The following is a 23301-nucleotide window of genomic DNA, read 5'->3' on the forward strand; positions in this document are numbered from 1 at the left end:
ATTTCGAGGGTAAAGAGGGCCAGTACATAATGATAAAGGGGTCAATTCTCCAAGAAGATATAATAATCCTTAATGTGTATGTACATAACAGAGCATCAAAATATGTGAAGTGAACACTTAAACTCACCAGTGAGAAAACAAAACAACTCAAGGCATGGTCAAAAGATCTGAACAAATACCAGAGAAGATATACAAAGGGCAAATAAATATGTAAAGATGCACGTCATATGTCATTAGGGAATACACTGAAGACATTAACAAGACATTAGCCTACACATCTATCAAAGTGGCTAAAATCTTAAAAATTGACAATACCAAATGCTGACAAGTGTGTAGAGTGAAGGAACTCTATAATTGATACTGGGAATGCAAAGTAGTATAGCCATTGTTACCAACTGAATCGTGTCTCCCCCAGTTCAGTAGATAATAGTGGCTCTGTTCTTTTGGCCCTCCATTCTCTTTTTCTGGCTTGCAGATAGTTGCCTTCTTGCTGTGACTTCACATGGTTCTGTGGGATAGACAGGGAAGAGAAAGTAAAAGGCGAGGCCTCTATCTTTGATGTCTCTTCCTTTTCTTATATGGACATGAGTCCTAGCAGGTTAGAGCACCACACTTACGATTTCATTTAACCTTAATCAGCTCCTTAAAGGCCCTTTCTCCAAATAACAGTCACATTGGGATTAGGGCTTTGTATTTTGAACTTAAGATCACAGAGAAACTTGCATATGGATGATGATTGCCGATTTATTTATAATTTCCCCAGACTGAAAGCAACCAAAATGTCATTCTGTATGTGAATGGATAAAAGGATAAAAAGGAAATAAAAACTGGCTGTACATCCACACAATGGAATATAATTCAGCAATAAAACAAAATAGGCTATCAAGGCACCAAAAGACAGAGAATTCTTACACACATATTGCTAAGTGAAATAAGCCAGTCTGAAAATGCTATGTATAGTATGAGGCTGGGCATGGTGGCTCACACTGGTAATCCCAGCACTTTGGGAAGCTGAAGTGAGAGGATCACTTGAGCTCTGCAAGAGGATCACTGGGGCTCTGGATTTCAAGACCAGCCTGGGCAATGTGGCAAAACCTCGTCTCTACCAAAAATACAAAAATTAGGAGGATGGGGTGGTGCATGCTTGTGGTCCCAGCTGCTCAGGAGGCTGAGGTCAGAGGATCACTTGAGCCTGGGAGGTGGAGGTTGCAGTGATCTGAGATCATGCCACTGCAACTCCAGCCTGGGTGACAGAGTGAGACCCTGTTTCAAAAAAAAAAAAAAAAAAAATAGTGCTATGTATAGTGCTATGATTCCAATTATGTGACATTCTGGAAAAGACAAACTGTAGATACAGTAAGAAGATCAACAGTTGCCAGGAGTTTGGGGGAGGGTTGAATGGGTGAAATTCAAGGAATTTTTATCGCCATGAGGCTACTCCCTGTGATACTGTTTGCATTTGTCAGAACTCATAGACCTGCCCAATGCAGAGTGAATCTTTTTTTTTTTTTTTTTTTTGAGGCGGAGTCTCGCTCTGTTGCCCAGGCTGGAGTGCAGTGGCCAGATCTCAGCTCACTGCAAGCTCCGCCTCCCGGGTTTACGCCATTATCCCGCCTCAGCCTCCCAAGTAGCTGGGACTACAGGCGCCCGCCACCTCGCCCGGCTAGTTTTTGTATTTTTTAGTGGAGACGGGGTTTCACTGTGTTCGCCAGAATGGTCTCGATCTCCTGACCTCGTGATCCGCCCGTCTCAGCCTCCCAAAGTGCTGGGATTACAGGCTTGAGCCACCGCGCCCGGCCAAGAGTGAATCTTAATGCATGCAAATTAATGTAATAAATTCAGACGTTGAGGGGATCCCAGAAAATAATTTAGGCTGTCACACGAGAATCTATCTGTATTACAAATGTATGAGGCAACTTCACAGAGGGAGTAGAGGGAAAGGTGCTGACCTAAGTAACTTTAGAAATGAATGGAGTCTGTAAGACTAAAGGCAAAATAAATTACAAATATGCAGTGTACACTAGTTGATAAAGTTTTTCAAATGAGGGTACAGATTAACAATTCTGATACGGCTATACATGTATACTGGAATTGAACTATTAAATAAATGGATGCTGGACAGTGGGAGCCAGGTTTTCACTGTTGGAGTAGGAATTTACAGATTAGCAAGGGGAGGATGCTAGAATGATCTATGTGGTACCAGATTAGAGTTGGAATCATGAGTAAGAATACATGTTTAAGTTAATATAGCTACAGATGGCATATGCATGGTTAGTATATACACATATATTTCTTTGCTCTGTCACTGAGAAGACCTCAAAGAAATTGTACCTCAGTAGCAATGAGCACAACTGATGCCTAAATCTTGATTGTAATGCATTTATCTAATAAAATTGTAGGGAGACCCACTGAAACTATTGCTATGGAATAAAAGATGAAATGCTCCTGATTATTGTAAAAACAAAATTGCATGCAGGATTGTGTAAAGACAATGCAAGGTTGGGCTGCCAGAATTAGCCAATAGCACGTGATGTGCTTCCCTCTGCAGAAAGCCTAAAAATGGATGGGGAGTCAGGGAGGTTTCACATCACCAAGATTCCTATTCCAGAAAAGCAGATGTTCATAGCTCTGGGAATGAGATGCGACCCTTGTGGAGAGCCTATAAACAGATGCACAAGGGGCGCCTGTTCATATGGATGAGATAGGGCTATAAACACCCTTATCTTGCCATGGCTCTTCTAGGACTCTTTAGGGTTAAGACACACTCCCTTCTGAGAATTTGTGGTCTAACTGGTTGTCTAGTTTCACGTCCTGCTTCTATTGTTTGCAACCAGCTTTTGCTGCAATTATTACTACTGATTAGTATCTTACTAAACATAGGTTATGGATAGACTGTGTTTCTGTTTTAAGGCTCTGTTAGAAATTGCTGATGCACACACTATATTGTAAATTCTTATCTCTGTATACTGTACTTCTGCATACCGATGTTATGTTATGTTCATCCCTATGTGACCATCTCACCTCATAATCAAATGATCCTAAATCCCTCACTAACCTACCCCCGCCCTGACTGAACTTAATAATAAATGCTGGTATATCCAGTGCATTGGTGGCATCACAGGACCAGAAGGTGGTGATCCCCTGGACCCAGCTTTCACTATCTTGTGTGTGCCTTTTATTTCTCGACCTGCTGATCCACCTGGGAACAAAGAAAAAACCCCATTACATTGTGAGCTCCTGGCCAGATCCTACAATATAAAATAAACCAGGGTCCCTTGGAGAAATGGCTGATTCTAGGACTGGGAAAGAAAATACACAACATGAGCTTGGAGCAACTGGTAATGCCAGAAAATAAGGAAGAGCTGCAAATAAATAAAGAAAACCGGCCGGGCGCGTTGGCTCAAGCCTGTAATCCCAGCACTTTGGGAGGCCAAGATGGGCGGATCACGAGGTCAGGAGATCGAGACCATCCTGGCTAACCCGGTGAAACCCCGTCTCTACCAAAAAATACAAAAAAAACTAGCCGGGCGAGATGGCGGGCGCCTGTAGTCCCAGCTACTGGGGAGGCTGAGGGAGGAGAATGGCGTTAACCCGGGAGACGGAGCTTGCAGTGAGCCAAGATCCAGCCACTGCACTCCAGCCTGGGCGACAGAGCGAGACTCTGTCTCAAAAAAAAATAAATAAATAAATAAAAAATAAAGAATAAAAAAAAAATAAAGAAAACCACAATGATGGGGGCATATCAAAGGGACACAGGAGCCAACTGAAAGGGCTCCTAATGGCCAAAAATAGAGTCGTTTGAGAAAAATAAATGTGTGTTTGTGTGTATAGTATAATGTATAGATACATGAGTATGTATCTATACATTGTATTAGTCCATTTTCACGCTGCTATAAAGAACTACCTGAGATTGGTAATTTATAAAGACAAGAGGTTTAACTGACTCATAGTTCCACATGGTTGGGGAGGCCTCGGGTAACTTAAAATCATGATGGAAGACAAAAGGGAAGCAAGGCATGGCTTACATGTTGGCAGGGGAGAGAGAGCGTAGGGAGAAGAGCCACACTCTTTCAAACAACCAGATTTCACCAGAACTCACTCACTGTCACGAGAATAGCAAGGGGGAAGTTTGCCCCATGATTCAATTACCTCCCATCAGGCCCCTCCCCACAACACGTGGGGATTACAATTTGAGATGAGATTTGGGTGGGGACACAGAGCCAAAGTATATTAACATATGTATTGCATTATAATCCAAAGTATAAAATATAAAAGTATATGAGTACATACTGATAAAAATAAATGATCAAATAAGTTAATCAGTGGGGAAGAAGAGACAAGTCTTCTGTGCTGAAGAATTCCAAGTAAATTAGGTAGATAGGAGTATACCTCACACTCCTTAAATGTGGACTGTGCATAGTGACTTCCTTTCCAAGAGCACAATATGGACAATTAGGGAAAAGACTAACTTTACAGTAGAGAAGTCTGACAAACACTGCTTCAACCAGGTGATCATTCAACATCAGTAGTCATAAATCATGTTGATGGTATGTATCCTTAATATCATGTGATGAAAATGGTACTCTATTATTCTTCTCTCAACTATCTCTCCTGAATCCATAACCCCATGAGAAAAACCTATAATCATGAGGAAAAACCGTTAACAAGTTCCAGTAGAAGGGCATCCTACAATATCCCTGATCAATACTCTTCAAAACTGTTAAGATCATCAAAAACAAGCGAACACCACATATCCCCATGTCCACGCTTCACCCTTGGTAACCACTGTTTTATTCTCTATCTCTGTTTTATTCTCTATTTGACTTACCTCTTTTAGAGTCCACATTTAAGTGATATCTTGGAGTATGTTTTTTTCTTTCTGTGCCTGGCTTATTTCACTTAGCATAATGTCCTTCAGGTTCATCCATGCTGTGGCAAATGGAAGGATTTTCTTTTTAAGATTGAGTAATATTTCTCTCTCTCTCTCTCTCTCTCTCTCTCTCTCTCTCTCTCTCTCTCTCTCTCTCTCTCTCTGTCTCTCTCCCTCTCTCTCTCTCTCTCTCTCTCTCTGTGTGTGTGTGTGTGTGTGTAAACCACAGTTTATTTGTCCATCAACAGACAATTTAGTTGTTTGCATATGAACATGGGAGTGTAGAGATCTTTACAAGGTGGTGGTTTCGTTTCTTTGGCTAGATACCCAGAAGAGGAATTGCTGGGTCATATGGTAGTTCTATTTTTAATTTCTTCCAAACTGTTTTCCACAGTAGCTGCCCCAGTCTACGTTGAATTCAGTAAAGAAGAAAATGGGGAGATGTAAGTCAAAGAATATAAAGTAGCAGATATGTAGGATGAAGTCTAGAGATCTAATGTACAACATGAGGACTATAGTTAATACCATATTGTGTTTGGGATTTTTGCTAAAAGTATGGATTTTAGATATTCTTGCCACAACAATAAAAGGGCAACTATGTGCAATGATGGATATTTTAATTTGCTTGACTATAGTAAGCAAAAGAATAGATAACATTTCACTATCTATATGTATCAATATATCAAAAGATCATGTTGTACAACTTGAGTATATATAATAAATCTTAAAAAAAAAATAAGCTAAGTCTGGGAAACCATCACAGCTAAAATCATCCTATGAAGATGTAATTAATTCACTGTGGTATCCCAGATGGGATCATAAAATAGAAAAATTGCATAAGATAAATACAAAGAAAATATGAATAAACTATGGACTTTAATTGTTAATAATGCATCAGTATTGGCTCATTAGTTGTAACAAATGTACCATACTAATGTAAGCTATTAATAATAATGGGTGATTCTGTATGTGTGGGAGGGTGCTAATACGTGAACTCTGTGTTTGCTGAATTCCTCTGTAAATCTGAAACTGTTCTAAAAAATGTCTTCTGATTACAAATAAGAGAAACACACACACCACAACACACACACACACACACACACACACACACACACACAGAGTCCTTACATAAGCCAGTCACTCCAGTGTTTGCTTTTGAAACATTTTAATTCTCATAACAACCTGGTGAAGTAGGAACTATTATTGTATCAGTGGGGAAGCTGACGCTAAAAGAAATGAAGTGACCTCCCAAGATCATGCACCCTGCAGGTCTGAGTTTCTAGAAGCTGGACTGAAGCCTGGAGGTTTGGATCCAGAGCTAGGACTTTCAAACGCTTAACCACAACCCATGAAGCCCTCAGCAAGGTGCCAACACATAATGAGGACCAGTTAGGCTGAGATGCTACTGCTGCTATTATTGTTGGAATTTTAATCATTATTTCCCCATTCTCTGGCATACTAGAGCACTGACTGTCTACACCTTGCAGTGCCTATGGGCTTGTTCTAACCGTGTGTCATTCTCCAGTGTCTTCCCCATTGAAGGCTTTTCTCTTTGGATCAATTGTACTGGTTCCAAAGGCAACATCTGCCTCTATAATGAGCACAGCACAGAACTCAGCTTACTAGAGGCGCTCAGTAATCACTTAGGTGATTCAGGCCTTGGGTATCTCTGCATCTTTACCAGTGACCAGGCTGCAGGCTCTAATCTTATCCAACAACCACAAGGCTAATGTGTCCATCTCTGTTTGATTTTCCAGGTGTTGATGATCCTCAAGTACTTGGCCATGATTGCAACCTGGGAGGAAAGGGAGCAACCTGATAAGGCCCAGAAGACCCTGTATGGGGAGGTATTTGTAGAGACCTGTGGGCTCCTGGTCTCACTGAGTAAGGCTCACCTCTCTCTCATGTGGGGAGAGCCTTCTTTTACCCTGTCACTCCAGGCCTCACTGATAGAGAAGGCCTCTGGATACCACCCTGCCTTCTACCCATAATTCCCTCTGTGATTCTGTCTTACTTACTCTTTCCTGGTCTCCATGTGTCCAGCCAGGCACCATGAGGGTCCAAATACAGGAACTGAAATCAAGAACCAAGCCGAGAATTAAACCAAGCCCACACTCTCATTTTAATACCTAGCACAGGCTGGCTTCAATGTCAGTTCCTTATTCTCAGATCTCACCAGAGGGAATCTTAATGGTTAAGCTTTGATGAGTTAGGTGTCCCTACAACCCAGTTAGCAGGGGTTGTGAATGATTCTCTAAAAAATCCATGAGTCAAACAGGCCGTCTGGCAACTTTCTATACTACCCAGTCTCCATTAAAAGGCTTATTTTTTCCCTGATACCTACACATCATCCCTTGCTTCATAAAGTCAGGGTCACAATCCCCCATGGGACAGGAGATTATATTGAATGGATATCCTGAGAAAGCAATTCCTTTTTTCCTTCCCTTTCTTGCTTTCTGCTTATTGTCAGTCTTGGTTTGATGAGTCTTTGATGCCTCTCCTAATTTTTATTTTTTTTTAATTAGACGGATTTTTGCTCTGTTGCCCAGGCTGGAGTGCAGTGGCATGATCTCGGCTCACTTTAAGCTCTGCCTCCTAGTTTAACACCATTCTCCTGCCTCAGCCTCTCGAGTAGCTGGGACTACAGGTGCCCACCACCACGCCCAGCTAAGTTTTTGTATTTTTAGTAGAGACGGGGTTTCACCATCTTAGCCAGGATGGTCTCGATCTCCTGACCTCATGATCCGCCCGTCTCGGCCTCCCAAAGTGCTGGGATTACAGGCTTGAGCCACTGCGCCTGGCCTAAAATTTCGCTTTTAAGCAGAGTGAGTAGTCCCCAACTCATAGTAAGGTAGGAGATCAGCAGGACTTGTTCTCCAAGCACTGGACCCTGCTGATCAAAACAGGATCTGATCAAAACAGAATGCAGAAAATAAAATAAAATAAAATAAAATAAAACTAGAACCAAGACCATGATGAAAATGACCTCTAGTTGCCTTCATTGCTCATTATACATTAATTATAATGCATCAGCATGCCAAAAGAAACTCCTGTCAGTGCAATGACACTTTGCAAATGCCATGGCAACTCCTGGAAGTTACCTTATATGGTTTAAAATGGGGAGAAACCCTCATTTCCAGGAACTCCCCACCCCTTTTTCAGAAAACTCATTAATAACCTGCCCTTTATTTAGCATATAATCCAGGAACAGCCATAAATATAGCAAGCCAAAATTCCATGAGAGCTGCTGCTACTACGCTGCTATGAAGCAACCATTTTCCTGCCCTCTGTGGCACTAATAAACTTGCTTTCGCTTTGCTCCATCAGCTTGCTCTTGAATTCTTTCCAGTGTGAAGCCAAGAACCTTACTGGACTGAGCTCCAGCTCTGGGGTTCACCTGCATCATCCTTCCTGGTGACCACGAAGGGACTAACAAACTGAGGGGACTTGAGGGAGGTTTTCACCCAGACCCCAAATTAAAGACCAACGGGCACCATTTGGCCTCCACAGATGGGTGAATGTCCCCTTTGTTTCCCCTCAATATCATGCTCTTTCCTTTAACTGATTTACTTTCCCTTTCACTCTCTTCTCTCTCTCTTTACCTTTTAGAGTGGACCAGGAAATGGGAATGGGGTCTCAGATGACAGCATGGCTAAACCAGCCAAAACCAGCTAAAACCAGGATGTTGCCCTCGTTGCTCATTATACATTAATTATAACTCATTAACATGCTAAAAGAAACTCCCACCAGTGCTGTGACAGTTTACAAATGCCATGCAACTCCCAGAAGCCACCTTACGTGGTGATATGGTTTGGCTCTGTGTCCTCTGCATCTCCCAGTCAGTTCCCTCAAAAGGCATCACTGTTCCGACTTCCTTCCCCATACATTGGATTGGCCTCTTCTTGAAGGTTACATGTATGGATTCACATGGTGTGCATGGCTTTTTGTCCAGAGTCTTTCACTTGGTATCCTGTTTGTGAGAGTCATAGTATAAGGATTTTCTCTTTCTTTCTTTCTTTTTTTGAGATGGAGTCTCACTCTGTCACCCAGGCTGGAGTGCAGGAGTGCAGTGGCATGATCTTGGCTCACTGCAAGCTCCGCCTCCCGGGTTCATGCCATTCTCCTGCCTCAGCCTCCCAAGTAGCTGGGACTACAGGTGCCTGCCACCAGGCCCAGCTAATTTTTTGTATTTTTAGTAGAGATGGGTTTTCACCGTGTTAGTCAGGATGGTCTCGATCTCCTGACTTTGTGATCCACCCACCTCAGCCTCCCAAAGTGCTGGGATTACAGGCGTGAGCCACCATGCCTGGCCCCACACAAGGATTAATTTCTGTCTTGAGACTGTTTATACAGTTGTTCCTTGGTTTATACAGATTCCCTTTACCTCACTCGCACCCTCACAAATCATAACTCCAAAATAGCAGAACACCCAACATTTTCCAAAAACACAGAAACAGAGCAGAAAGTCAGGCATCAGTCCTCACAACACGCTTTAGACCCACGCTTTTCAATTCTCCCTGAGCACCTGGAGAACTTTTAAAGCTGCTCATGTCCAGGCTTCATCCTGCAATTTTGTTCCATTTGGCCCATAGTCAAGGCACCCCCACGTGGTTCTTTTTTTCAGGGAGGTTGAGACCCACTGACTTAAGTTAATTAAAAAATAATTTCTGTTATGTACTGTCACTTTCCCAGGGTCCCATGGCTGTATTTAAAGGGGGAAGGACTTGCCCCTGAACAGTGTTGGATTTTGTAGAATGGAGATTGAGGGGGATGAATGTTACATCAATGATGATCATGACCCTCTATAGATTCTTGACCCAAGGATGGTTTTTGTGCTTTTGGTTTCCAGGTTACAGGTCAACATTTTCTTTGCGTGGAAGGGAGCAGCCTCATTCTGGGCTCCTGCTCTTGTCTTGAACACCATACTGAATATAGAGCATCATTTTTATCTTTACCCAAATATTGCTCTCCTATTTCTCCATGATCAGGGCATCTTCTTCCCAAATCGGAACTGAGCTACCTGATGGCAAATGAGCAGGATTATTGTGTGGTGAAGAGAAACCTCTCCTAAAGTTCCTGTCCAGGTAGGTGACCAAGAGCTGGGCAGGTGGGGGTCCCTGAACTCCATAGATAAGTTGGGGACCTCTTTTTGGGAAGAGGGAAGCCTCTTGTTGTGACCTCTCTGGGGAACTTGGGATCCATACAGCCCTTTGTCCATCCTCTTACCCCCTTATACGCTTCCCTGCTACTGGGGGAGGAGTAGGTTGTATTAGGTTAAAATCAAGCTCTAAAGCCCCATGTCTTTGGGTTTAATACTTGACATTGCCCCTCTCCAGCCTTGTGAGATGTTGCATGATTTCATCAGTGTAAAAGCTGGCTAAGTTAATGCTGGCTATTGTGACACAGAAACACTTTACAATATCAGCAACCCAGCACAGGGAGAGTTTTTGGCTTTTGTCTTTTCCTTTTCCTCATTCAAGATCCACACAGGTCTACACAGGTTAGCAAGGAGCTCTGCACCACACAGTTATTCAGGGAACAAGAAACATTCCATTGTCAACATGTGGCTCAATTTAAAGCTTTCTTGGCATTATCGGTCAGCAGAGGAAAAATGAGAAAGAGAAGTCATGCCCACTTGCACACATACATTGCTGTTGCCACTCTGCTGACAAAAACTGGGCATTTGACTGCACCTGGATTCTCAGAGCCAGGAAGTGGTTTACCTGTGTACCCAAAGAGGAAAGAAAATGGGTTTGGTTGACATCTATCTCATTCTGTACACTTAGCCTACATTTAGAAAATGGTGGTAATAAGACTTTTCAATACTTTTCATCTCACTGGATTGTCTGAGGGTGTAGTTAGATAATATATGGAACTGTATAAGGTAATGCTTGAAACATAGTGGCTCTAGAAGACTTAGCTATTTGTATTGGTATTGTGCATGTGATAACATTAACTGCAATGAATAATAATACATTTCTTTTTATCTCCAATTTCTTTATTTTTAATTGACAAATAGTATGAATTTATGGGGTACAACATGATATTTTGATACAAATTTACAATGTGGACAGATTACATCAAGCTAATTAATTCTATCACCTCATATATAATATAAATTTTTGTAGTAAATTTAAAATCTACTATTATAGCAATTTTAAGATATACAGTACATTGTTATAGTCACAGTTCTGTGCAATAGATTACTAAAATGTATTCCTCCTGTCTAACTGAAATTTTGCACCCTTGATCAACATCTTTCCCTAATCTTCCTCTCCCATTTCCCCCCAGGCCTTCTACTCTCTAATTCTATGAGTTCAACTTTTTTTAATTCCACATATAAATGAGGTCACACAGTGTTTGTCTTTCTGTGCTTGACTTATTTCAGTTGGTGTGATATTCTCCAGGGTCATCTGTGTTGTTTCAAATGACAGAATTTCCCTCTTTTTTAAGGCTGATTAATATTTCATTGTCTTTCTGTATTCATTTCACTTTGTATTCTTTGTTTCCTGTATTCATTCATCCATTGTACTTTCTGTATTCATTCATCCATTGACAGACACTTAGGTTGATGCTTGTGAATAATGCTACAATGATCATGATAATGCGGGTACATCATAGGACACTGGAGTAAAGTCCTTTGAATGTAAAGCATGTCGGAAAGCCTTTTGTGACAAACTATCCTTAATTGAATAGAGAGCTCAGAGATAAACTCCACATATTTAGAGCCAATTGATTTTTAACAAAGGCACTGAGAACACACCATGGGAAAAGAACAGTCTCTTCAATAAACGGTGTTGGAAAACATGGCTATCCGCATGCAGAGGGAGGAACTTAGACCCTTATCTCACACCATATACAAAAATAAACTTAAAATGAACTAAAGACTTAAATATAAGACCCAAAAACTGTGAAACTACTAGAAGAAAATGTAGAGGAAATGCTCCATGACTTTGATCTGAGTCACGACTTTTTGGATATGACCCCCAAAGTACAAGCAACAAAAGCAAAAATAGTCAAATGGGACCACATCAAACTAAAAAGGTATTGCACAGCATAGGAAACAGTCAACAGAGTGAAGAGACAACCTGTTAGGCAGGAATCTAGACCCAACATGGAGGTATCACCCGGCATGGCAGGCCCTTTGTTAGGACTTCTCGCCCTTCACTTCCTGCTAAGACTCTCAGCGCATGAAAAAAGCTCACTCCCGCCAAAAAACCCCTGCTCTGCACAAGCTCCTGGACACGTCATTTCTCAGAAATCGAAACCTAACTCAGGAAAACCGAAACCTACAAATCCCGCCTACCTCGCCCTATAAAAGGCCCGCCGGATACCTGCCGCGAGCCCGACTTCCTGGGCCCTCCTCCTGGGGGACCGGTGAATCTCGCCTGCAAGCCCAATAAAGGCTACCTCTGTTCTCATTTGTCTCATGTCTTCTTGCTCAGCTCCCCATTACATTACACAACCTACAGATTGAGAGAGAATATTTTCAAGCTATACATTTGATAAGGAGTCAATATCCAAAATATATAATGAACAGAAACAATAGCAAGAAAACAAATAACTCAATTAAAAATGTGAGAAGGACCTGAATAGATATTTAGCATCTAAAGAAGACATACAAATGACCAACAACTATATGAAAAAATGCTCAACACCATTAGTAATTAGAGAAATGCAGGTAAAAATTACAATGAGACATCACCTCACCTCTGTTAGAATGGCTGTTATCAAAAAGAGAAAAGAGCACATGTTGGTGAGGAGGTGGATAAGAGGGAACAATTCCATACTGTTGGCGGTAATGTAAATTAGTGAAGCCGTTGTGGAAAACAGTATGGAAGTTTCTCAAAATGTAAACATAGAATTACCATGTGATCCAGTAGTCCCTCCTCCGGACATAGACCCAAAGGAAATTAAATTAACCCATTAGACATAGCTGCACTCTGATGTTCATTGCAACATTATTCACGAAAGTTAAGCTATGGAAACAACCTAACTGTTCATCGAGGGATGATTGGGTAAAGAAAATGTGGCACGTATTGATGAGCCTAGAAGACATTGCGTTAAGTGAAATAAGCCAGGCACAGAATGACAAATTTTACCTGATCTCATATATGGAATCTAAAAAAGTCATAGGGTTAAAAGGTAGAATGGTCACTAGGGGATGGGAGTTTTGGGGAAAAGTTGGTCAAAGGATACAAAATTTCAGTTAGCAGGAATACTTTCAAAAAATCTATTGTACAACATGGTGAATATAGTTAATAATATATAGTCTTCTTAAAAATGCTAAGAGGAAGGGTGTAAAGTGTTCGCACTACAAAATGGTAACTGTGTGAGGTACAAATATGTTAATTAGCTAGATTAGTCATTCTAATGTCTATACACATTAAAACATGTTGCACATGGCAAATATATACAATTTTATCTGTCGATAGTTTTAAAAAGAGTCTTAGAATATTAATCACTGTATCCCATCTCAGTATATATGTTATTGAGGCTATACATGATAATTCCATCTTCTTAACTTCACAGTGGAATATTTGTCATATTTTCTACAGATAATGAGTATTTTTTAACCCACAGCTGCGCCTTCTCTCTGGATCCACATTTCTTCTCTTATCACAGATCTTTCACCTGGTATCACTTTTCATCATCCTTAAATAGAATTTTATTTTAGAATTTCATTTTATGCAGGTTAATTTTCCATTAAATTTCTTATTTTTTCTCTGAAGTCATTTTATTTTATGCTGTTTCTTCAAAGACACTTTTGCTATGTGGAAAATTTTGGTTAGCAGTTACTTCTTCAGCAGTTTCAATTGGTCCCTTTCACTGTGACCCTGAGTCACAATTATATTTTGGGAGTGAGTGGCGACAAATAACTTACCATTTTGTTCATAGCCTTCAGATCTTAGGTTAGGATATGAACCAAAATTCTAACATTGAGATGGGGACAATGACTGGATGGGATTGTCACATAAAAGAGGAGGTAAGAGTATTGAGTGCGGAGGAGAAATCATACACAGTCGCCCTTTGGGATCCATGGGGCATTGGTTCCAGGATCCTGCACAGATACCACATCCACAGATGCTCAAGTCCCTAATATAAAGTGCCATAGAACTGGCATATAGCCTACACATAGACTCTTCCCATATATTTTAACTCATCTCTAGCTTACTTACAATACCCAGTACAATGTAAGTGCTGTGTAAATAGTTGTGCTGCTGTATTGTTCAGGGAATAATAAGAAAAAAAGGCCTATGCTTATTCAGTACAAAGGCAACCATTTTTTCCCAAGTATTTTTTTTTTTTTTTTTTTTTTTGAGACGGAGTCTCGCTCTGCCGCCCAGGCTGGAGTGCAGTGGCCGGATCTCAGCTCACTGCAAGCTCCGCCTCCCGGGTTCACGCCATTCTCCTGCCTCAGCCTCCCAAGTAGCTGGGACTACAGGCGCCCGCCACGTCGCCCGGCTAGTTTTTTGTATTTTTAGTAGAGACGGGGTTTCACCATGTTAGCCAGGATGGTCTCGATCTCCTGACCTCGTGATCCACCTGTCTCGGCCTCCCAAAGTCCTGGGATTACAGGCTTGAGCCACCGCGCCCGGCCTCCCAAGTATTTTTAGTCCACGGTTAGTCGAATCCATGGATGCGGAACCTGTGGCCTCAACCATTTAGTTGCCCAACTGGAGATGGAGGAATAGGCCTGGGTGCCTGAACAGAGCAGACACCATGACAACCATGACAAGAGGTGGTTAGAGGGGTCTTGGCCTTGGGAAGTAGGAAGAGGCAAGTGTGACATCAGGACTGGGTTCGCATTATCAGTAACCTGTCCCTGCTCACCATTGTTTGGGTTCCAAAGCTAATGGCCATACCTCATCCATATTACTCCTTCCCCATTCTTGAAACTTTATCCACTTGTCATTTCTATTCTGACACTGGGCCCCAGGATGCCCCCCACATCCTGGTCTCCATGTCTCACCCTCTCCACTGCTCACTCTGGAGTGCTCTCCAACATTGGCCTACAATTCCTGGGTTGTGAGATATGCATTTCCATTAATAGTCCCTGAACACCAGCAACTCAGGTGCAATTGCATTTTTCTTGGGCCTGGACACACCCTTAGGGCTCATGTTTTACCAGCAGCCAAAGCCCTGCTGGAGGGTGCTTATGGAGAAGTGAGCTGGAGACCCTGCCTCTATCACGTCTGCACTGCATCCTGGTATTCTTAGCTCTGGCAAGATCGTGGCACTGTTGAAACCTCCTCTATTCTGTCACCTTGAGAGTCTTACTACTGCACAGCAGGTGCTTCCTCCTGCTTCCTCAGCACCTTTGTCTTACTGACAATTCCACAGGCTCATTCCTGGGTCAGACTTTGTGATGGGGCTGTTTTCTCCCACTAAAGCTAACAAGAATTGTACCAGCATTTCCTGCCTTTCTCTTTCTTTCTCTTTCCTTCTTTCTTTTTTTTTTTTTTTTTTTTTTTTTTTGAGACGGAGTCTCGCTCTGTCACCCAAGCTGGAGTGCACTGGCCAGATCTCAGCTCACTGCAAGCTCCGCCTCCTGGGTTCACGCCATTCTCCTGCCTCAGCCTCCCCAGTAGCTGGGACTACAGGCGCCCGCCACGTCGCCCGGCTAGTTTTTTGTATTTTTTAGTAGAGACGGGGTTTCACCATGTTAGCCAGGATGGTCTCGATCTCCTGACCTTGTGATCCTCCCGCCTCGGCCTCCCAAAGTGCTGGGATTACAGGCTTGAGCCACCGCGCCCGGCCTCTTTCCTTCTTTCTTTCTTTACTTTCCTTCCTTCCTTCTTTCTTTCTTCCTTCCTTCCTTTCTTTCTCTCCCTTCCTTCTTTCCCCTTCCTTCGTTTCTCTTTCTCTTTTCTTTCATTTCCTTCTTTCTTCTTTCTTTCTTTCCTTTCTTTCTCTCTTTTTCTTTCTCTCCCTTCCTTCTTTCCCCCTCCTTCCTCTGTTTCTTTTTTCTTTTCTTTTCCTCTTTTTTCTTTTCTTCTCTCCTTCCTTCCTTTCCTTCCTTCCTTCCTTTCTTTCCTTTCTTTCTTTCTTCTTCTCTTCTTCTTTCTTTCTTTCTTTCTTTCTTTCTTTCTTTCGGTTCTTTCTTTCTTTCTTTTCTTTCTTTCTTTCTTTCTTTTTTCCCTTCCTTCCTTCCTTCCTTCCTTCCTTCCTTCCTTCCTTCTCTGTCCCTCTCCTTCCTTCCTTCTTCTCTTTCTTGCACAAGGTGTCACTCTGTCACCAAGGCTGAAGTACAGTGGTACAGCTGCAGCCTCAACCTCTTGGGCTCAAGCAATCCTCCCACCTCAGCCTCCCAAGTAACTGGGACTACAAGTGCACGCCACCACACCCAGTTTATTTAAAAAAATTTTTTTTAGAGACAGGGTCTCACCATGTTGCCCAGACTAGTCTCAAACTCCTAGCCTGAAGTAATTCTCCCACCTCAGCCTCCGAAAGTGCTGGGATTACAGGCATAAACCACTGCACCTGGCCATGTGGTCTACTCTTGAAAGACACTTTGCACCTGGCTGGATACCAAGTAACACACCCAGGGCAGAAATCATCATACACATGTGGTATGTGGAGAAGATTCTGAGTGAGTGTAAACCTTCCCCAGCAACAGGTGCAGAGAATATAGAGAAGTCCATCAGAAAGGAGTAGGGGAGGACCTTGCTTGTGAAGACTTGAAGCAACCACACATCAGAAGAGCCTTTCCCATGCAGGGAGGATGGGGACTTTCTAGCCACAGCAGGCTTTCTCCAGCATCAGGTCACTCCTAGAATGGGGGAGCCACACAAGAGCATACCATGTGCAGCGGCCTTTCTCATTGTGCAAAGGCATTACCAATGCAGTCAACTTGGAAATGCCTTCAGCCACAATTTCACAGTTGTTTAGCACCAGAGAGTCCACACGGGGAAAGGCCTTATGGGTGTAGAGAATATGGGGAATTATTTAGACAAGCCTCTACTCTCAATATGCATCTGAGTTCACACTAAAGAAAAGTCGGCCGGGCGCAGTGGCTCAAGCCTGTAATCCCAGCACTTTGGGAGGCCGAGACGGGCGGATCACGGGGTCAGGAGATCAAGACCATCCTGGCTAACACGGTGAAACCCCGTCTCTACTAAAAAATACAAAAAACTAAGCCAGGCGAGGTGGCGGGCGCCTGTAGTCCCAGCTACTCGGGAGGCTGAGGCAGGAGAATGGCGTAAACCCGGGAGGCGGAGCTTGCAGTGAGCTGAGATCCGGCCACTGCACTCCAGCCTGGGCGACAGAGCGAGACTCCATCTCAAAAAAAAAGAAAAGAAAAGAAAAGAAAAGTCTGTGCAGCAAATTAAACCCTTTCAATAGCAAGTGAGATTTACTCAACATCAGCAAATGCACATTGGAGAAACGCCTTATGAGTGCATCTCCTAAGAGATTGAGTTGGAGACCCTGACTTTCCATCTGGAGCAGTGGTTAAATTTGACAGCTACCACTCTGATCTCTTTCAACACCAAAGAGTTCACACCAGAGAAAAACCTTATGAGTACAGCAAATATGAGAAATTATCCAAAGCCCCAACCTCAGTAAACATCAGAGAGTTCACTTGGATGAAAGTTCTCATGAGTGTAGTGAATATGGGAAAAGGTCTAGGCTGGGCATGGTGGCTCACACCTGTAATCCCAGCAGTTAGAGAGGCCAAGGCAGGAGGATTGCTTGAGGCTGGAAGTTCGAGACCAGCCTGGACAACACAACAAGATCCTCACCTCTTCAAAAACTACAAAAAAAAAAAAAAAAAAAAAAATAGCTGTGCATGGTGGCACACACCTGTACTCCCAGCTAGCTACTCAGGAGGCTGAGGCAGGAAGATTGCTTGAGTTCAGGAGTTTGAGTATAGGATTGTGCCACTGCATTCCATCCTGGGTGACAGAGTAAGACCACTGAAAAAAATGCAAGTGGTTGTGCCGTTTTTTGTTCTCACCAGCAGTGTTGGTGAGTTCCAGTTTCTCCACATCCTCACCAACAATTGGTGTTCTCAGTGTTTTTAATTTTTGCCATTCCAATAGGAGGTGCCAAGTAGTATCTTACATTTCTGTAATGACTCATGATTTGGGACATTATTTCGTATGTTTATTTGCCACCCATATATCTATTTTCATGAGATATCCATTCATATTTTTTGCCTTTTTAAAATGAGTGTTGGTTGGGTAGATATTTCTGTTTTCATTAACAAGAGTACAATGAAACAACAAAGAAATTTGTTAGTACTTCGGTCATTCACAAATGGTGTTAGTGACTTGTTTGCTAAGTTGAGAAATATTTTTGAATACTAGAAGAATATTTTCTCAAATTTTGTGGTGTTCACAGTGTAAAGCTATAGACACAACATACTTTTAAATTTTATCTGCATTATTAACATATTCTCCATTACCTTCTTCGGGCTGTACAGTCAGCAAAATTCTGATGTGTAGTGTTTGCCAATTTCCCTGGTGTAAATACTCACACTATGGCAATGTCATGCAACAAAACTTTGCTAGAGGCTTATCAGTTTCATTGATCTCAAGCTTCCAGTTTCATTGATTTTCTCTAAGTTTTTTCTGCTTATTTCATCGATTTCCATTTTGATCTTTAGTATATCCTTTTTCTGAATCATTTTGTTTCTTCTTTTTTTTTTTTTTCTGATTTCTTAATGTGGAAACTAAGACCCATGATTTGAGACTCTTCATTTTTTCTCTTAGGTGTTTAATGTTCTAGATTTCCCTTCAATTTTTCTTTTAGCTGTGTCCCAGAGATTTTTTTTAACAGTTCTATTGAGGTGTCATTAATATAAAAAAAACTGCACATATTTAGTGTATACAACTTGGTTGGTTAGAACATATGTGTATACCTGTGAAACCATCACTATAATAAAAGTAATAAACACATCCATCATCTCCAAAGGTCTCCTCCTACCTCACCCCTCCCTTTTTTTTTGTAGTAAGAATGCTTAACTTGACATCTGCTCTCTTAACAAATTTGTAAACATACAATACAATATTGTTAACTACAGGCACTGTGTTGTTCAGCAGTTCTCTAGAACATACTCACTTTGCATACTGAAACTTTGTACCTGTTCAATATCTCCCCACTTATCCTCCTCCCAGCCCTGGTGCCCACCATTTTGCTCTCTGCCTCTATGAGTTTGACTTTTTTTGATACCTCATGTAAGTGGGATTGTACAATGTTTGTTCTTCTGTGACTGGCTCATTTAACTTAGCAGAATGCTCTCTGGGTTCATCCATATTGTTGCACATGGGAGGATTTCCTTATTTTTTAAAGGCTGAATAATATTTTCATTATATATATCCAGAGCAAATATTTTTAAAATTGTTCATGTTTTTGTCCCCTTTGTGCTTTGGTATCATATCTAAGAATTCTTCACCTCACCCTTGGAACTGACAATTTCCTCATAATGCTTTTATTGTTTTGAGATAGGAGGCAAGACTCAACTCCAGAGGCATGGTCAGACATTGGACCAAATTGAGGACTACCTAAAACAGGGATGAGGTGGAAGCAACTTTCCATAAGACACACCCACTAGTGTGTCATGTCAGTTTACTATTGCCATGGCAACACCTGGGTGTTACTACCCCTTTCCATGGCAGTGACTCCATGACCCAAAAGTTACTACTCCTTCCATAGAAATTTCTGCATAAACCACCCCTTAATCTGCATGTAATTAAAAGTGGGTATAAATATGACTGCAAAACTGCCCTGAGCTGCTACTCTCTGCTGACTGGGTAGCCCTGCTCTGCAGAGGCAGTCACAGAGCTGTAACACTGCCTTTTCAATAAAGCTGTTTTCTTCTATCACCGGCTTGCCCTTGAATACTTTCCTGGGTGAAGCCAAGAACCCTCACAGGCTGAGCCCCACTTTGGGGCTCACCTGCCCTGCATCAGTTTTATATTTTATACTTCAGTCTGTGATCCACTTTGAGTTAACTTTTGTAAAAGATATTAGGTCTAGGTGGGGGTTGTTTTGTTTGGTTGAATAGGACGAATGTGTAAATATAATAATTACAAACAGCTATAAATTATCCTACTAATAATCTGAGGAATTTGGTTAGTTTTGATTTCCTGTTTTGCAATCATTTATTAGAATCACAGGAATAGCAGTGAATTAATCAACAGAAACAACCTCTGCCTTGCTAATTAGGTTATAAAACTCCAGAACATTTTTGTTTGATTCAAGAGGTGAAGAATATCAAGCTCATGTTTAAAATTCTGGGAATATCCCTGAGGTGTATACACATCGTGTTGTTATTTAATGTGGGAAAATAATAATCAAACCCATTAACTTAAATTTAGCCCTAGTCTTGTGTGAAGTGAATATGTGTAAATAAAATATATGAATTCTGTGTGAACTATGAGTTAGGATTGCATGATTGCCTAAAGCCCATCTCACACAACTTGTCTGTCCAAATATTTTAAGAGTCACAATTTATATAAAAACAATTTACATTAAAGTTACATTTAGATGTACAAAGAGGTTTTGAAATAAATCAAAGTAGTAGCAATAGAGCACTTACCTATTTCACTGAAAGTAAATGCAACAAAGAAATTATATTACTTAGGATACAAAATGATGAATTTATTCTACTTTGGACGTTTACCTTTCAAATATATATTTAATCTAATTTCATTTGATATAAGTATTCTGTAATCACTGAGAAGGAATGTATAACATATTAACTCAATATTTAGCAACTACTAATTTCATTTATATGTTTCATAACTTCCCTTGACTCTAAATAAGATTCTTTTTAAAGAAATTTTCCTATTTCCAAGTTTTGTATTTTCTCAGTAATAGGTCTAATATTTTGTTCTTATAAATTTACTAATATGTTTTGTTGACACACCTCAGCAATGAAGTGACTATCCTCATAAATAAAGCTTAGATTTTAGACTATAAAATTTAACCAATATTACATAGCAGGATTTGACACAAACTTTGGTTTGGTGTAAGTTACAGCAGTGTTGTTTTGTTTAAAAAGCCTTCTTGAGATACAATTCACTTACCATATAAATCACACATTTAAAATATACAATTCAGTGGTTTTAACATATTTAAATATATGTGCAACCATCCCCCCACAGTTATTTTTAAAACATTTCATCACCTCACAAAGAAACTCCATATCCCTTAGATATCAATCTGCTGTCCCACCACTACCCACCATCCCTAAGCAACCACTTATCTACCTTCAACCTCTATAGAGTTGCTTATCCTGCACACTTCATATACACGGAATTATATACTATGTGTTTTTTGTAGCTGATTTTTTCACTTAACATGTTTTCAGTGTTCCTCCATGCTGTATCATATATCAGTACTGCAGTCCTTTCTTATGGCCGAATAATCTGTTATTTACATTTTTTTAATCCATTCATCCATTGGTAAATGTGTTAGATTGTTCTTGCTTTGCTGTAAACGAAAACCTGAGACTGGATAATTTACAAAGAAAATAAGTTTATTGGCTCACAGTTCTGCAGGCTGTAGAGGAAGCATAGCACTAGCATCTGCTCAATTTCTGGTGAGGCCTCAGGAAGTTTCCACTCATGGTGCAAAGCAAAGAGGGGAGCCAGTGTATCACACGGTGAGAGCAGGAGCAAGAGAGAGTGAGGGGAAGATGCCACACACTTTTAAACAGTCAGATCTTGAGAAAACTCATTATCTTAAGAACAGCACCAAGGGGATGGCACCAAATCATTCATGAGAAATCTACCCACATGATCAAGTCACCTCCCAGCAGGCCCCGTGATATGATATGGTTTGGCTGTGTCCCCACCCGAAATCTGGACTAGATGCATAACATATCACTCTGAGATCTTAACATTTAGATGAGGTCAGAGACTGGATGGAGATTTTGGCTTCTCACATTAAGAAGCATGTGAGAGTGTAGAATGTATAGGATAAATAATAGAATGGAAATCTGATGACTAAATTAATGGATTTTGCTAGAAAATGGCCAAGGGCTTATCAGTCCCATTATCTCTTTCTGGATTCTCTGGAGGACAGCACATCCTGGCTTCTCTTACATGTGGAGCTAGTTGAGTGGGTTGTAGACCATGGAATATGGGCAGAAGTGATTGCAAAATTGTGTCTTCATTATGTTTTCTCATTTCTGCTCCATCCTGGGGATGTCTCTTTGGACGTAATACTTTCACTTTTCACAGTGTCCAGGATTATTGCCCTCTTCATGTGGGCTACAGGTTTGGGTGGTGGGCTGAAAGTGTCTTGATGAGACAAGATCTGGTGACCCTGAGCTTCTGGGCATAAGCTGGGCTGTCTGGTTTGTGCCTGGTTCTGGCTTCCCTGGGGGCTGGAGGGCCAGAAGGGGAGGGGTCAGATCCTGGTTGCTGTGAATTAGAGATGAACAGTGACATGCCATCTTATATCACAAACTAGAAACCATGTCAACTCCACTCTTACCTTAGGGCTGCAGGTAGTTAGTCTCAGTGATCCTAAGTTTTGAATCATGTAAGAAAGTATCCCTTGGGCAACAGGTCTACCTGTATATTAGGGAACCCTCCTGCATATACGGTTTTAAAAAGACGCATATGCCAAATGGTGCAAAGTATTATTATGTAAAAATTTAAACAGTATTCATGAGGCTCCTGTTGAATCAGTCAACGTATTTTATGTTTTGACAAATGTCAGAGTCTGCAAAGAAGTTTCTCAGACCCTCCCCTAGCAGTGTATTGTGATGATGTTGCCAATAATACAGAATATTAATAATGATAGCAATAGCTCTTATGTTCTTATCGGTATGTTCCAGGCCCAGTGGTAAGCAATTCTTAGTTACTTCCCACCAAACAGGTGGCTTTGTCTCATTTATTTACTGGAATTTAAAGAGTCTGGCTCTCAAATGTTTTGGAGCATCCACTTTTCCTGGACAAGTTAAGCAGAGGGCTGGGTCCCACCCATCAGAGTAGCTGATTCAGTGGGTGAGGACTGAGAACTTGCATTTGTCACAAATTCCCAGGTAATGCTGATGTCATCTGAAAATTACTGATAGTGGAAATTTTAATATTATCATATTAAATAATTATCTTCATTTTCCTTAGGAATCTCCATCTCAAGGCTCAGAGAGATGAAATGCTGGCGCAGGGATACACAGGGAGGAAAGTTAAGGCGTGAGTCACCCGGTAGAGACATTAGAGAGTGGGTCATTGCCTCAGATAATTTCCACGGAAATCTGTGTACCTATCCTTTAAGAGGAGGTGAAGCCAATCCCTTTCTTGGGAACCTTGAGAAGCCGCATCACCGAGAACAGAGAGTGTGCTCCAGGTACCACCTGGATTCTGTCAAACTACATTACCCAGAAGGCAGTGCTACAAGGGACGGAAGCCGGCCCCAAGCCACAGACGGAAGGTGCAGAGGGGCGTTTCCCGTAGCGGCGTGGGCAGGACTTC

At 41.4% G+C, this 23301-nt stretch overlaps 1 long non-coding RNA gene across 1 annotated transcript; it reads left to right on the forward strand.

Moving 5' to 3' along the window:
• Nucleotides 1-6631: 6631 nt before the first annotated feature.
• Nucleotides 6632-12224, forward strand: LOC115892306. Its single transcript, XR_004052199.1, has 3 exons — nt 6632-6754; nt 9859-9954; nt 11430-12224. It is a non-coding gene; the product is annotated as an uncharacterized LOC115892306 (long non-coding RNA).
• Nucleotides 12225-23301: the final 11077 nt, after the last annotated feature.

The sequence above is a fragment of the Rhinopithecus roxellana genome, chromosome 12 (assembly GCF_007565055.1).
Source record: "Rhinopithecus roxellana isolate Shanxi Qingling chromosome 12, ASM756505v1, whole genome shotgun sequence".
Lineage (NCBI taxonomy): Eukaryota > Metazoa > Chordata > Mammalia > Primates > Cercopithecidae > Rhinopithecus > Rhinopithecus roxellana.